We start from the raw sequence: 13,159 nt of genomic DNA, 5'->3' as shown, positions 1-13,159 counted from the left end.
ACACTTAGCTTAGCTGCTAAGCCCTAGGGTCCTGAAGAAGGGCGCAGACACGCCAGGTTTCCCCCACCCCGGCCAGTAATTCAGGCAGTGGGGCGGCCGCCAGTGTCTGGGCCTGCTTTAATCTGAAGGAGTTTTCAGGTTGCCTTGAACACATTCTTGGCCTCTGTCCCTCCTCCCCTCCCTGGGTTGCTCGGTGGCCTTCATTCTGCTGTAATGATCTAATCTTCCCTTCTCCCTCTGCCTGCCAGTTTTTTTTGATGTTTGCTGTTCCAGGCACTCAGCTGGGAGCTGGAATGTTCTAGAGCTGGATTCCTGGCCTGGACCTGACGCCCCAGGGGGCTCCTGGCGGTGGGGGAGTGGGGAGAGCTGCCCAGTGGCTCTGTTGCCCTGGAGAGGGGGGACCGCAGTGAGGATTCATGGATGACAAGTGCTCGGTCTTTCTCTGGGCTCTGCCGGGCCCCAGAGTCTTGGCTGGGGGGGTCCAAGGGCTCGGAGCGGGGGGATGTCAGCGTGCAGCCGTGGACACCCAGCCTCTGGTTGCCAGCGCCGCGTATGAGCTTGGTCACCTTGGGCTCTTGCTGCCTTGGTTTCCCCACCCGCTGGGCTGAAATTGGACTCCTTGAGGAGCCTGCCAGGGTTTTACCATGACAGGGCTTGGCAGGGTGCTTGGGCACCAGGCAAGGTTGTTTGTCACGGGTTCTCGCCGGGGTGGAGGGGCAGGCGGGCCCGTGCCAGCACGGAGCCCACGCGCTTCCTCTCGCCAGCTCTGCTGGGCTCAGGCTCAAGTGTGGCTTCTTTACAGGGACCCACCCCGGGGGCCCAGATCCCATGAGCAGGCGCTCTCAGCCGTGATTTAGTGGCGGTTGCTAAGGAAGGCCTGGTACCCAGCCTGGAGGGTTGAGCTGTGGCCAACCTGGATTCGGTAGGCGAGGCGAGGCTCCCGCCAGCCGCAGGAAAAATCCTCTTTTCTGAGCTCAGGGTCCTCTGGCCTAAGATGAAGACAAGGCCGGGTTCACGGCTCCTGCTGATTTTGACATGAGATGATGCAGGGCAGGAGTGGAAATGAAGAGTAAAGCAACGACAAGATGTAAAACGGGCTTTAGGCATCAGTCTGTTGCCTAATGCTCCTGGCAGCGGGACCCGTCTACTCCAGGGACCACTGCTGGGACCCCAGAGTTCAGCCTCTGGGCTTCCAGGCACATGAGCTTCCTTTTTGACTGTTTTACTCTGTAATTCCCAAACCTGACAACCCAGATAGAAGCTCTAGCCCCCTCCTGGTGAGAGTAAGGCTAGCAAGCGGGGTGCTGGCTTTGTCCAGTGCGGCTGCAGTTGGGGGTGTGGGCCAGCTATTTTCCAGATAAAGGAAACAGAGGTGCAGAAATGTAAAGAGAATGAGATTGTTAGTCGCTCAGTCATGTCCGACTCTTTGCGACCCCAGGGCATGTAGCCTGCCAGACTCCTCTGTCCATGGAGGAAGAGGAGTATTTTCTCCAAGGAGTATATATCTCCAAGCAAGAATACTGGAGTGGGTTGCCATTCCCTTCTCCAGAGCATCTTCCTGACCCAGGGATTGAACCCGGGTCTCCTGCATTGCAGGCGGATTCTTCACCGTCTGAGCCACCAGGGAAGCCCAGAGTTGTAAAGAAGCATCTAGTAAGTAATAGGGCCAGGATTCCAGCCACAGAAGTTTGTCTCCAGAGCCCAGACCTTAACCACGTCCCTTATCGTCTCCCCGTAACTGTCATGTCCCAGGATGGCAAAGCAACACCAGGCACTTTCACCTTCCCCGCTGTTGCTATGGGCAGAACAGAAAACTATTCCCATAGTCCGTTTCCAGCTCGGCTTCAGCCTCTGCCCTCCGGGGAGCCCACAGATTGGTGTCTCGTGAGATGAGCGTCATGGCCAGTTTTATTACTTCATTCGCTGCTGAATGACCTGAGGCAGAGTGACCTTCAGCCGCTTGGACTGTCTCCTCCCCTTCTGTATCGTAGGCTTATGGGACTCCTGGCTTCCTTTGTTGTTCTGACATGCAACAGATCTTAGAAATGCCTTCTTCTAGCACAAAGTTACAGATGCTACCGATGTGCCTGCTCTCAGACGCGCAGACACAGGTACACACACATGCAGAGACACATAAAGGAGCAAAGTCTTAAACAGACCCCGCCAGATCAGTCAGGCTTCTGGGAGTCTTGTGTGTTTGTTGCATTTTCTGCGCTAGGAATGATCAGGGAGCAGCTGTGAGCAAACACTGACTAGCTGGGCTCTCACACACTTGTAGTTATCACGAGCTTTTTTAGCCAGTGCTGCACACACACAGACACACACACGTGTTCTTGTTCCTGAGTCTTGTCTTCCTGTCTAGACCCAGACCATAACGCATTTGGGAGGAGGATGCATCCCCAATACTGCTTGCCATGGTGCAGCCTCCATTGGGTCATCAGTTTGTCTTTGTGCTTTGATGGGTAAAGGAAGGACAGTGGGTGATTTATGCTAACAGAATTTTTTAGTTCGATGCATCCACCACCCTTCTGATACCTTCAGTAGCCAGTACCGGGACCAAATCCCTCATCCCTCTATCTAAGCAGGCTTCTCACTCAGCTCCCCCACGCCGACCTCCCAGCGCCTGCAAAGGGTGCATCCTGCATCCCTTTGACCTCTACCCATCCCCTCCCTTCCTTTTCCATTTCACACACAGGGCTTTGAGTCAGTCACACACATACTGCCTTCTTCTCCCCCTCAACCCCTTTGATTTTCCTTTCCGGGGAAGAGCTAGGTGGAGGCCTCTGCATGGCTGTCAGAAACAAAAAGGCTTGGAGCTGAAGGGGCTGAGCCCCAGGCCTGTGGGAGACACCCGGTGAGAGCCTGTGTTCAGTCGCTCAGTTGTGTCTGACTCTTTGCGACCCCATGGACCTTAGCCCACCAGGCTCCTCGGTCCACGGGGATATTCCAGGCCACCCCATGAATGCAGTGAAAGGAATACTGGGGTGGGCTGCCATTTCCTACTCCAGGGGATCTTCCCGACCCAGGGATTGAACCTGCACCCACTCCTCCTCATTTAGACATTCCCTCCCTTGAAGCCCGCCTGGGGAACCGGAAGTACCAGAACTGTAACCGGACCCCTGGGAGCCGCAGGGTGAGCCTGTGGCAGTCTTCAGGAGGGTGGGGCCTGAGGAAATTAAAATGCTCCGAGTCCTGCTGCAATACCCAGGGCCTCCAGTGCGTGGCGCCTCGGGGTTTAGAGGCTGGAATGAGTGAGTGAAGTCGCTCAGTCGTGTCGGACTCTTTGCGACCCCATGGACCGTAGCCCACCAGGCTCCTCTGTCCACGGGATTTTCCAGGCAAGAGTACTGGAGTGGATTGCCATTTTAGGTGAGGACAAAACACACGTGCGTTCATCCGTCTCCCTCCACGGCCCGAGGAGGATGGGAAGGAAGCCAGTGATGGTGCCTGCTGGCTTCTGGGCTCTGGTTAGGCTGGAAGTGACTAGTCTGAGCCTCCCCTGCCCACCTGACTGTATAGCAGCTTTGCTTGGGGGTGAGGTGAGGCGGGGGCGGGGGCGGGGGCTCTGCTCCCTGGAGCTGAAGAGATGTACACAGTGTACGTGGCCCTTTCTGTGGCGGGGGGGTAGCCCCAGGAAGCTGAGCAGAGCTCCTGGAGCCGGCTTGCTGGGATGGGAGTGTGCCTAGCATCATCTCCCCCTTGTGTCAATTCAGGCCTGGGATGAGACCTCTGCTGTCCCCAATCTCATGGAGCACGACGCGTGTCTTTGTAGGGGTGCTTCTCCTGGCCTTGAGGCCGGGGGACAGGGCCGCCCCTCTGCTCCACCCGGGCCTCCTGCCTTGGCTTCCCCAATCCCCTAGGGTCGGTGGGTGGAGAAAATCCTCTCGCCATCATCGTCGGCCTGCTGGTTACACAGCGACCCCTGGTGGTTATTGGGCACCATTACAGGGAGCCTTTTATGGGGTCCTTGGTTCCAGCATGACTGCAGCCATGAAGTAAAAAGACGCTTACTCCTTGGAAGAAAAGTTATGACCAACCTAGACAGCATATTAAAAAGCAGAGACATTACTTTGCCAACAAAAGTCCGTCTAGTCAAGGCTATGGTTTTTCCAGTAGTCATGTTATGGATGTGAGAGTTGGACTGTGAAGAAAGCTGAGCGCCGAAGAATTGATGCTTTTGAACTGTGTCGTTGGAGAAGACTCTTGAGAGTCCCTTGGACTGCAAGGAGATCCAACCAGTTCATCCTAAAGGAAATCAGTCCTGAATGTTCATTGGAAGGACTGATGCTGAAGCTGAAACTCCAATACTTTGGCCGCCTGATGCGAAGAGCTGACTCTTTTGAAAAGATCCAGATGCTGGGAAAGATTCAAGGCGAGAGGAGAAGGGGACGACAGAGGATGACATGGTTGGATGGCATCACCGACTCAATGGAGATGAGTTTGAGTAGGCTCTGGGAGTTGGTGATGGACAGGGAGGCCTGGTGTGCTGCAGTCCATGGGGTCACAAAGAGTGAGACACGACTCAGCGACTGAACTGAACTGGTTCCAGCACCCCACTGGGCATCTGAGCAAGGGGTTGGATTGTGTGCGTGTGCATGTGTGTGTGTGTTTGGGGTGTCTCAGTCTATTCCCACCATTTTCCCCCAGCCCAGAGTCCTGGGCACTGGGGGACAAGGAGATAAATTTTGGAAGGATTCAGTGCTCCATGTCACAAGGACTTCTGAGGGCCTGTCCAGGTTTTGATGAGGTAACTGTTGGCCAGTAGGATTGGATGAGGTTTCCAGAAAGGTCTTAGAGGGACTTGACCTGGGTTAAGCCCTCTGCTTCAGCTTGGGAATGTTTAGGGGCAAACTTGCCCTCAGGGGTGAGTTGAAATCTGTGCCACGCCTTGAGCCAGAATTAACAGACCCTGGTGGGGACCCGCTGGGTGATCTGATTCCACACAGTTCCTCTGGCAGCGACCATTACCCCACCCCACCCCCAAACACACCAAGGGACTGCACCTGTGTGCTTTTAGGACCGCAGAATGAATGGGAAGGGCTTTGAGCAGCCGGTTGTCCACCTCTTATTTTTCACACGACTTAGGCAAGATATGGGGCTACTGAATGGAGAACCGCCCCTAGGGCACCTCCCTCCCTGGAGGCCAGGCGGCAGCAGGTCACTTCCTGTGGACTGTGCCAAGCTGGGAACCAAGTTGGTCCTCCCTCAGAGCACTGCCCGGTGTCTGAATGCAGGGCCTTCCCTGCTGATTCTCTCCGGAGGTCATAGGCACTCTTGCTTTTCTCTCCTTCCTCAGTTACTCTGGGTTGAGAAGTGCTGGATTTAGACTGGTGGGCTGGAATCCAGTTTCAGAGTATCACTGTGTGACCTTGATTCCCAAACCATTTCGTGCCTCATTCTCCTCATCTGTATAATGGTCATGCAGGTACCTTCCAGTTTTTGAAAGGTTGCTTTATGCCACTTTGCTTTTGAAAAAGACCATTAGTACCTGTTTTTGCTAACTGAAATCCAAAGAGGATTTTTGCTTTTATGATAAAAAGGGTATAAAGTGAAGACAGCATTCAGCGTTCGTTTTGCTGCAAGCATTATATAGAGGCAATGCACACCCCAAACAGTGAGGGTGGCCCCACCAGGCTCGTTCCCAGGAAACTATACTCAACATGTCAAACTCAAGTCACTTCAAGCTTTGAACTGTGTCTGAGCATCTGTTTCTTCCTTTCCTCAGTTCAGTTCAGTTCAGTTCAGTCGCTCAGTCGTGCCTGACTCTTTGTGACCCCATGGATTGCAGCACGCCAGGCCTCCCTGTCCATCACCAACTCTCGGAGTTTACTCAAATTCATGCCCATTGAGTCGGTGATGCCATCCAACCATCTCTTCCTCTGTCATCCCCTTCTCCTCCCACCTTCAAACTTTCCCAGCATCAGGGTCTTTTCAAATGAGTCAGCTCTTCGCATCAGGTGGCCAAAGTATTGGAGTTTCAGCTTTAGCATTAGTCCTTCCAATGAATATTAGGATGGACTAGTTGGATCTCCTAGCTGTCCAAGGGACTCTCAAGAGTCTTCTCCAACACCACAGTTCAAAAGCATCAATTCTTTGGCTCATCAATTTCTCTCCTAGGATAGCTACTTTATTTTATGCCATTTCAGCAAACAAAATGTTTCATAGAAACACTCTACTTCCAGGTAGTGGGAGAAGCTTGTAATGCTGCCTACTTGGCAGGGCTGTTATAAGGACTTAGTGAGTTAAGGTATGGAAAATGCTTAGAACAGCCTAGAAGAGACTTCCCTGATGGCCCAGTGACTAAGACTCCGTGCTGCTGATGCAGGGGGGTGGATTTGGTCCCTGGTCAGGGAACTAGCTCCTGGACAAGGAAATGGCAACCCACTCCAGTATTCTTGCCTGGAAAATCCCATGGACAGAGGAGCCTGGCGGGCTGCAGTCCATGGGGTTGCAAGGGTCGGACACGACTGAGGGACTACACCCCCACCCCCACCAGGAAACTAGATCTGCTCGCAACTAGGAGTTCAAATGCTGCAACTAAAGATCCTGCAACGAGGAGCTCGGGCAACAACTAAGACCTGCGGTGGCCAAATAAATATTTGGGAAAAAAAAAAGGAACAGCCTGGCATGTAATTACTGCTGAGAACACCGGCTAAGAATCATTTCCCCACCCCCACGTGGGGCCTTCTGGTGGAGGTGGAGGGGAGTGTGTCTTGGTCGGCTTCGGCTGTCATAGCAACATGTCATAGACTGGAGGGTTTAAAGAGCAGACACTTATTTTCTCACAGTTCTGAAGGCTGCCACGTCTGAGATGAGGGTTCCAGCGTGGTCAGGTTCTGCTGAGAGCCCTCTTCCTGGTGAGCAGACGGCTGCCTGCTAGCTTTCAGCTCACGTGGACTTCCCTCGGAGTCTGTGTGGGAGAGAGATTTCTGTCCTCCTCTTCTTAAAAGGATACCAAGTCTATTGGTCAGGACTGTACCCTTATGATCTCATTTAATCTTAATTTTTAAAAATTTTATCTTTATAAATATTTTTAACACCAAAAACATGTTGTATTGGGGTATAGCCGATGAACAGTGTCGTGATAGCTTCATGTTGACCTCACTTGATCTTAATTGCTTCTTGAAACCCTCGTCTCCAAACACAGCCATATTGGGGGTTAGGGCTTTAGCATATGAATTTTGAGAGGAAACAATTCAGCCCATAGCCGAGTGGAACACTGCTCCGAGAACCCAGGTGCTGTGGGCACACCCGCCAGGGACACAGAGACCCAGACCTTTTTTTAGCCCTGTGGCAGGAGCTGGTTTTCCCAGGGGGAAGAACGGTATCAATCTGCTAGGAATCAACCAGGCCTGATGGGCTCCTCTGTCCATGGGAATTCTCCAGGCAAGAATACTGGAATGAGTTGCCTTTTCCTCCTCCAGGGGATCTTCTGACCCAGGGATCGAACCTTTGTCTCTTATGTCTCCTGCATTAGCTGGCGGATTCTTTACCACTGGGAAGAATGCGTTCTAAGCCCTAGGTCCCTGCAATTGCAGTGCCAGGGGGGTAGACTTCCCCTGATGGGTGCCAAATATTGAGGGCAGAGCTCATGTTGATGTGTACTATACCCCAAGAACCCCTGCTCCCCATCTCTCCAACCTAGGGAGAATCCACTGCTGTGAGCTGTGCATTACCAATCCCACTTGCCTATTTTCCTGGGTGCTGTGCAGCCTGGGGCAAGGACATCCTTTTTCAAGGCGGGTATCAAATTTGAACTTGAAAAACTTGCAGGGTGGCATTGGGTCTGGGTTAGGTTAGATCTCCCCTTCATAGGGCTGAGGTTGAGCCATGTCAAAGCACATGGCGGGTGAGATGTGTGGGGCAGTTCTGAGGTTTGTTGCCTCAAGCTGGAGATATAAGCTGGTAGATTCTGCCCCTCCATATGCTCAATATCCCTTCTCACAGCCCTACTGCTAAAGGGCTGTACTAGTTATCACTGTTTCCGTTGTAGGTTATTGAAACCCAAATTAGACTAGCTTAAGCAAAAAAAAGTATCACTTTCAGGCACAGTTTGATCCAGGGATTTAAACAACGTCATCAGCCTTTATCTGCCTCTTGGGTTCTCCGCTAGACTGTGTTCTGTATACTGGCTCTGTTCTAAGCTGGTAGCCTTAGACTCATCTTTCCAACCTAACAAGTCCCTAGAAACATCACTTCTGTCTTCCCTAAACCAGGGAAGAGTCTCAAGTGGCTTGCACAGGAGCATGTCCATCAGTGAACCAATTAGCACGGGGAGGGACCTCTGCCTGGGTGGTGGAACACTTGCCCATCCCTACACTCTTGAAAGGGGGTTGTTGTTGTTTAGCAGCTAAGTTGTGTCTGACTCTTTGGGACCCCATGGACTGCAGCACACCAGGCTTCCTTGTCCATCACTATCTCCTGGAGCTGGGGGTAGGGCAGCATGATTGAGAGCTGCCCCGCTACCACCTGGAGGAGAGAAGCTCGCAGGGTGAGTAGAGGAAGCAGGAGGGGAAGTGAGTCGCATATGCAAAAGACATGGCTGCCACCTTCTTCCAAGAAGGACCTGCCCAGGCTTTTTGTCTACAAATCAGAACGTCAGCGCAGGAGTGTTCAAGCTCATCAAGTCCGCCCCAGTTTACTAGACAAAGAGAGCTGAGGCCACGGTAAGTGCCTTGCTCAAAGTCATCTTCTAGTCTCCTGCAAAGGCATGACATCATTCCTGGCTCCAGCTCTAATTATTCCAGTCAAGAGCCAAGGGCAGTGGCCAGAGGGCTGTTTGAGAATCCCCTCTTCTGCCAGAGAGCCAAGAGGTGAGGGGGTTTGGCAGCGGGCTCTTCGCTGATCAGCCCAAGGCATTTGTCTCCCCTGCTTCTTGCCCTTCTCAGGATTTACAGGCCAGGAGCCCCCACCCCCCACCCCTTCTCCATCTGCCGCCTGCTGAGGACAAGGAGACTGCACATGGCTATCAGGGCCCAAGAAAGTGTGGCTGGGAGACTGGCTAAGAAGGAAGGGGAGGTTACAAAAGCAGGGAGCCAGATCTCCATGTGTGGGAGTGATTCATCTGAGGGTCAGAAAGCTGTGCAGACTTTTAGAGGACGGTGCCGTAGGTTTGAAAAGCATAGTAAATTCTGATCAACGTGGGACTGATTCTCAACCCAAATCATTTACAGGTGCTGTCTTCATCAGGGGTCCGAACTCGGGGCAGGACATGAAGTTGGGTGAGGAACCAGGAGGGAAGGCAGCTGCCCTGCCCTCCCTCTGGCCTCATGATCTCAGATTTTCTCTCCATCTCTGTGCACGTGGCCACCTGGACCCGCCTTCACATGTCCTCCGTGTGACCACCCACCTCCCACCCTACCTGCGTCCTGCCTGCCCTTCCACTAGAGCATTGCTCTGCTTTCCTTTCGCTCCAGAAATTCTCCTGTATCTGCAGACCGGCTAGGGTCGTGCCTTCTCTAGAGGCTTCCTTGGTGGCTCTGACCCTGCTTTGCCGCCCCTGGGGACATTTCAGTATGTCTGGAGACATTTGGGCTGTTGCCTATGGAGGGGTACTCCTGGCCTCTGGTGGGAAGAAGCCAGGGATGCTGCTAAAACACCTTATTCTGCATGGGATGGCCCCCACAGCAGAGAATTATCCAGCCCAGTGTATGAATGGTGCTGAGGTTCAGAAACACTGCAGCTTAGAGGGCCTGGGGCCGTGTTCCTCAGCTTTGACTCACTTCCCTCAGGCTGAACCTCCTCCTCCAGGAAAGCTGGTTTGCCTGGGTTCAGATCCCAGCACCCCTCCGTCCACTAGCTGGGTAACCTTGGGCAAATAACTCAGCCTCTCTGGGTCTGTTTCTCATCCAAAATGGGGTGTACGAGAGCATCGACCTCATACTGTTGTGAAGGGTAGGTGACTTTCAGTGCAGTTCAGTTCAGTCCCTCAGTCGTGTCCGACCCTTTGCGACCCCATGGACTGCAGCACGCCAGGCCTCCCTGTCCATCACCAGCTCCTGGAGTTTACTCAAACATGTCCATTGAGCCAGTGATGCCATCCAACCATCTCATCCTCTGTCGTCCCCTTCTCTTCCCACCCTCAATCTTTCCCAACATCAGGGTCTTTTCAAATGAGTCAGTTCTTCACATCAGGTGGCCAAAGTATTGGAGTTTCAGCTTCAACATCAGTCCTTCCAATGGAAGGTGACTTTACATCATCTATATATTAGAGGACTCTGAGATATATGTATATATATATACACACACACACACATATATACATATACAGAGAGAGAGAGAGAGCTGGGCTGTGAGAAAGCACTCACTATATGCCAGTGGTATTTACTCAGTGGTCCTCTGGGTTGACTCTCCCTTAGGGAACGTTTTGGAAATTTCCTGTACCTTTGAGGGTGGAGGTGAGTGGATATTGTCTTGTACTGTAGTCTTGTCTGAGAATTTACCTGTTGAAATACTTGTTGTTTTATTAGAAACTTTTTTTTTTTCCTTTCTAGGACATCAGTTAAGGCATCAGGTTGACAAATATTGTTTCTAGATAGGTTATACTATCAACAAATTTACTTGCAGGTTATTGAAGTATTACACAGTATTTTTAAACGTTTGCAGGTGTGTTGTTGTGGCTTATAAGTTTGAGGTGACTGAGCTCACGGGACCACTCTTATGATTTTTGAGTGAGATCCCCATCCCCACTCCATCCAGTTACCAACAGGGTTCTTTGCCTCCTTAATCAACCAGAAAATGATCGGAGGCCAGATGATCCAGACAAGGCTTTACTGGGGCCCTGCTATGGTTTTTCCTGTAGGATGTGAGAATTGGAATACAAAGAAAGCTGAGCGCAGAAGAATTGAAACTTTTGAACTGTGCTGTTGGAGAAGACTCTTGAGAGTCCCTTGGCCTGCAAGGAGATCCAACCAGTCCATTCTGAAGGAGATCAGTCCTGGATATTCATTGGAAGGACTGATGCTGAAGCTGAAACTCCAATACTTTGCCACCTGATGTGAAGAGCTGACTCATTTGAAAAGATCCTGATGCTGGGAAAGATTGAAGGAGGAGAAGGGCACGACAGAGGATGAGATGGTTGGATGGCATCACTGACTCAATGGACATGGGTTTGGGTGAACTCTGGGAGTTGGTGATGGACAGGGAGGCCTGGTGTGCTATGGTTCATGGGGTCGCAAAGAGTTGGACACAACTGAGCGACTGAACTGAACTGCTCAAATGGGGGGAGAGAGAAGAAGCAACAGGTTCCCTTGTTTGCTCTGCTCCCCACTCCCCACTGAGCCTGTCCCTTACGTGGGTGAAGGTAGGGATGTGTCTGGGGGTCAGGCCTGGGGGGTGACCTAGGTGGACTGCCACCTCTTAGGCGGTGGTCTGTCCAGGGATGTTTGCCGTACCCTGCTTTTGCTCTCACGGAGAAGGCAATGGCACCCCACTCTAGTACTCTTGCCTGGAAAATTCCATGGACGGGGAGCCTGGTAGGCTGCAATCCATGAGGTCGCTGAGAGTCAGACACAACTGAGCGACTTCATTTTCCCTTTTCGCTTTCATGCATTGGAGAAGGAAATGGCAACCCACTCCAGTGTTCTTGCCTGGAGAATCCCAGGGACCGGGGAGCCTGGTGCGCTGCTGTCTATGGGGTCGCACAGAGTCGGACATGACTGAAGTGACTTAGCAGCAGCAGCAGCTTTTGCTCTCAACACCCTGTTTTTGCTCCAGGATCCTCAAAAGTGGCAGTTGGGTGTTTTGATCTCTTGGTGTCTTTTGGGTCAGAATTTGCCCCAACCGCGGCATGCGTTGGGTTATTTTTAGTCCCATACGGTTTCTTTGTATTTTGTTGCTCAGGGAGAGGTGTGACCAGGTGCAAGCATGTAGCTCCGCTGCAAAGGGTCCCAGGTCCCAGCCTGTCTCACCCCTACCCTCTAAACTGAAGACTTGGCACAGAGGCACATGTTGAAGCAACTCTCCGCAGCTCTCTCCCTGCCCTCCAGACACACCCAGGATGAACCCGATCCAACACTGCCCTCTGCCCTCCTCCACCTGCTCTGCAAGCGCAGGCCCGCAAGAGTGGACCTCAACCTCGTGGGCACGCAGAGCCAGGCTGGGGCACCCCCAGCGGAGGCAGGCACCCAGCCCCACCTGCTGCCTGGTCTAGAAAAAGTCCCAGTGTTCTGAGGAAGGGTTTCGCTTCCCACTGCACTCTCCCGTCCACTCAGCCCCGGGCTCCTGCATTTCAGTGTTGGTCTGGACTCCATACCTTCCCCTCCCCCGAGAGAAACACTGGGTGCGCTCTATCATATTTATCCTTGTTATGAAATGATTGTTGTAATAAAAAATGGACAGTCACAGAAATAGAAGTCACACCTTCTCCTGTTATACAGAAACAATTCTGCTAATATTTTGATTTTTTTTCTTGGAAATCACACCCCTGTGTTCCATTTTATTTTTTAACAACCCATTTGCACATGCTGTTTTGTAACCTGCCTCCCCACCACCCCCCACCGCCCACTCAGCTATGTATCTTAAACATCTTTCCAGGTCATTAAATATTCTTCTACCAAGAAATGTCAATGGCCACCCAGTGTTCTATAAATAAACCGTTATTTATTTAGCCAGTCTATTGATTGCTGGACATTCTGTACCTCATTCTTGCCCTTGTCTGAACGCTGGCTCTACTACTTAATGGCTGTGTGATATCGGGAAAATCACCTCCTCTTGCTGAGACTCGGCTTGTTGGGCTATCTGTCCCCTGAACTGTCTAGTACCCCGGTGCCCTGGGGTTTTGCTTTGCAGAGCCCAGGTTGACATTGACGTGGCGCTTGGCATGATGCCCGAGACGCGTGCTCCAAAATGTGTCCTGAGTGTGAACCCTCATCCTTTTCTCTGCTGCCCCTTCTGCCTCTTGTTCCAGAGCTTCTGGTTCATCGTGGCCAGCCTGAAAAACTGTCCCAGGGCATTCCTGTGACTGTCATTCTCAGTGTCTCTGGCTCCTGGCTGCAGGAACAAGAGTTTGTCATGCCCTCTGCACTGGAAACTAGCTCCCAGGGGGATCTAGACTCACGAGCAGGCCAGCTTCTTCCAGCTGACCCCAGATTTCAGAGCAGATCTCTTAAGGCGGAGCCTTTGGGAACTCCCATGATGCAAATCTTCCCACCCTTCACCT

At 52.2% G+C, this 13,159-nt stretch overlaps 1 long non-coding RNA gene across 1 annotated transcript in view; it reads left to right on the top strand.

Annotated features, from left to right (window-relative positions):
* LOC133255013 (uncharacterized) overlaps window positions 1-12,607 on the top strand; it is a 34,801-nt gene extending 22,194 nt beyond the window's left edge. The window contains exon 2 of the long non-coding RNA XR_009738833.1: window positions 10,802-12,607. This is a non-coding gene — a long non-coding RNA (uncharacterized LOC133255013). The remainder of the gene's footprint in view (window positions 1-10,801) is intronic.
* Window positions 12,608-13,159: the final 552 nt, after the last annotated feature.

Source organism: Bos javanicus, chromosome 10, assembly GCF_032452875.1.
Source record: "Bos javanicus breed banteng chromosome 10, ARS-OSU_banteng_1.0, whole genome shotgun sequence".
Lineage (NCBI taxonomy): Eukaryota > Metazoa > Chordata > Mammalia > Artiodactyla > Bovidae > Bos > Bos javanicus.
This window is presented reverse-complemented; position numbering and strand designations above follow the sequence as displayed.